This window comes from Sarcophilus harrisii, chromosome 2 (assembly GCF_902635505.1).
Source record: "Sarcophilus harrisii chromosome 2, mSarHar1.11, whole genome shotgun sequence".
Taxonomy (NCBI): Eukaryota; Metazoa; Chordata; class Mammalia; order Dasyuromorphia; family Dasyuridae; genus Sarcophilus; species Sarcophilus harrisii.
This window is the reverse complement of record NC_045427.1, coordinates 208,039,548-208,042,815: the sequence shown is the minus strand read 5'-3', so window position 1 is coordinate 208,042,815 and position 3,268 is coordinate 208,039,548. Positions and strand designations below refer to the sequence as shown.

Below are 3,268 nucleotides of genomic sequence, written 5' to 3'. Positions count from 1 at the left end.
GAATTTATACCTCAGAATCAGCCTCACTACAAAAATTAGAATTGGTTTATTATTTTGTGGATTGTACAGAGTTGATGAAATGTTAATGTAAATTAAATTTAAAAGAATATAAGCACACATTTTTTTCAGAGATCCATTTTTTATTATTAAAAAATAGCTAAGTGGCCATAGAATTGTTGACCAGATTTTATTATTGCTCAATCTTAATAATAAAGCTTACAGTATGCATTAATTTTAAGGAGCCCTAGGTTTACAGAATTATGAAAAATATAAAGCAACCTTTGATAAGAGCCTAATAAAAGTGAAACAGTAAACCTAGAGAGCATGTAATATTTCTTAATACTGAAATGATGGTGGTAGCAACTTTGCAAATATATGTATTTGCATACACCTATATCGTTATCAGATACCTATAGAACCTTCCCTCTGAATACTTATCATAGAACTTTTTCAATTGTTTGGTAACCAAAGAGGTATGGCAGTATTCATCCTTTGTGAATTATCAAGTTATTTGTAAAATGAGCACAGTACATAGTAGAGCTATCATAAACTTCACTTTATGCTTTGCAAAATACTATTCTGTAATAAGGAATAAACTATTTCCTCTTATATTCTCTTATTCCTTGATATGACAATCAACAGGATTTTTTTATGATGCATTTCATTTTTGGCGTGTGTTACTTCTGTATTTATCCACTGTGAATGTTAAGACACCTGCTTGCATGCCTCAAAAATGTGATTGCCTAAGAGAGAGCCTAGTTGAATAGAAAGTCTTGGAGCTCAGATTGGGATTTTCTAGGGCCATTGTACTTAGACTAAGGTTTGAACATAACTACATATTTTAGGAAACTCCTAAACTAGATTTTTGGCTTAGGAACTTTCCAAGGAGCCTATATTTGTCTCATATTATAGCTTTTCTTAGAAAGAGAGAAAGCTTACTGACTTCTTATAACCTTGTACTTTCTACCCCCGCTGTCCTTATTGATCCATTGACTGCTGTCTTCATTCTTATAATAGCAGATATGTTTCTTGAACAGTCCCAGACCTGGTTTTGTGTTTAATGACAGCTCCCACTGCTCTATGGCTAGAAGTATAGGAGAGGGAGCCTTATGCTCAAAGCCTGCTTTAGAGCTCATGCAGCCCTAGGGAGGAGATAGAGTAGAAGCAGGTACTTATTGGTGCTGTCCATGAAAGTTGCCTTTGATTTCTTGAATATGGAATATAAAAAATAAGTGGCTGTTAAGTCATGATGGTGAGCTAAAAATGACTATATAAGATAGTGAAACAAATGTGTTCTACCTTTTAAGGTCATTAAACTTCTATCTCTTATTTTTTTAGATAAAGATAGATAGGGTTGCAACCTCAATTAACTATTTATTTTTTGGGGGAACAAATGTAGAAATTACAAATTCTTAAGGAATGGGATCTAAGGGGCAGCTAGGTGGTGCAGTGAGTAGAGCACCAGCCCTGAAGTCAGGAGGAACGAGTTCAAATCAAAAAAAGAATGGGATCTAAGTCAGTCACTCAAAATATCCCATCATGATAAATTAGAGAAAGGATATGATAGATATTTAATTAAGCTTGATCATCCAGATAACCAAAGACAAAAAACCAAACAAATATCCTATTTGGACATATTTGCTAAATGAAAAAAATGGACAATATTTAGAGCTATACTTTTTTGTTGTTGTTGTTGTGTAAGCACATAATGAGTGAATTGATCTCTGAAATCTTTAAAAATGATATCTTGGCACAACTATTGAATATTTTATTTTCAAACATGATCCATCATTGACATTAATTTCACTCATCAAAGCTGTTTGGAGAAAGTAATGGAGCTCAGGATGGATGAATCAGATGAAACTTAGATGAATCAGATGGAACTTCTGCTTCAAGGTCTTGGTTATTATCAGGGTGAATCCTGTTCCAGGTTCCATATTTTCTTTATTGATGAGAGGGGTTTCTCCTGGGCTTCAAACTATGTTAACTTTTCTAACAAGTCTCTCAAATCCATTTGGCCTTTGCTGGATAACTATCACATTTGTGACATGAATTGATATATTTGCACTGAAGTTTCAGGGAGAAACTCTGAAGATCAGAAACTGTAACCAGGGGCTTTCTTTTCTTCACTGAAGGTAGAATCTTACTTCTATCAGTAGAAAGAACCCTGTGTATTCTTTAACTTTAGATTGAGCAGATCTTTAACAGTTATATGCATGGGAAAATCTTATTTTAATGGTACAGCCTGAAATGTTTTGATATGATGGGCTTTTTTGAGCAATAAAGGTGTTGAGTAGAGTGGAAGAGGCAGAGGTGGTGAAAGTGGTGGAAAGGATAGAGGAAGAGGGGGACGAGAAGGAGGAGGAGGAAAGCAGGAAGGAGAGAAACAGGCTGCAATATCACATGTGGGAATATGGATATCTGGTTTGAGCTTGAGCAAAGTCCTTTGGAATTGAGCCCTTAAGCAACATGTTTTATGCTAATTCTGGCAAGAGGAACACTATGAGGTAGGGATCTGAGAGAACTTCAGTGCTTCCTGGAGCTTGTAGAATTCATTTTCAAGCTTGTCAACCTGCTGTCTGATCAGGCTGAGTTCCTGGAAGTAGATACAGGATGGAAATAGACAGTCTGTCGACATCCTTAGATTCTGTGTAATATTGCTCTGGCAACACCAAGACAAAGGCCATACCATCTTTTTTTTAAGGAATTTCATTGCATTTTTTATGCTGGAGAATGTGATGCTCCAGGCTAATGTTGGTTAACTCTGGCCACAACCTGTATCTGTGGAAGCAGCATCTATCATCCTTTCAGGTGGAGGTAGGATTGACAATAAAGAAGTAGAAGAAGGAGAGGAAGGAAAAAAAAAAAGAGATGGAATTAAATCACAGTGACTAGCTTTTCCTTTTTTGAATAATATCTGGACTCTGGCTCTCAAATTCCTTCCTCTCTGGTATTTGTGCTTGGTCATTTTATAAGAGTTCTGGGAAATAAATAGTGTGAGTAATGTCTTCTTTGGCTGAAGCATCTAGGAGAATTCAAAATTAAACCCTTGGCATGAACAGGTCAATCAGAACCATTATCTCTATTCATTTAACCTCCTGGTGGAGATCCAATTATTAAACAATAACTGGCAAATCACTGTCCCCATCCCTGGAATCCGTTTCTTCATCTTGGCGTCTTAGAGTTATTATTATCTTATAAAGTCTGCTCAAGTGTCACCTTCTGTGTGAAACCCTCCCTGTTCCCCTCAGATGCTAATGGCTTTTTT

At 36.0% G+C, this 3,268-nt stretch overlaps 1 pseudogene; it reads right to left on the bottom strand.

Annotated features, from left to right (window-relative positions):
- Nucleotides 1-1,803: 1,803 nt before the first annotated feature.
- On the bottom strand, nucleotides 1,804-3,025 carry LOC105749047 (annotated as a pseudogene).
- Between the last annotated feature and the right edge of the window lie 243 nt (nucleotides 3,026-3,268).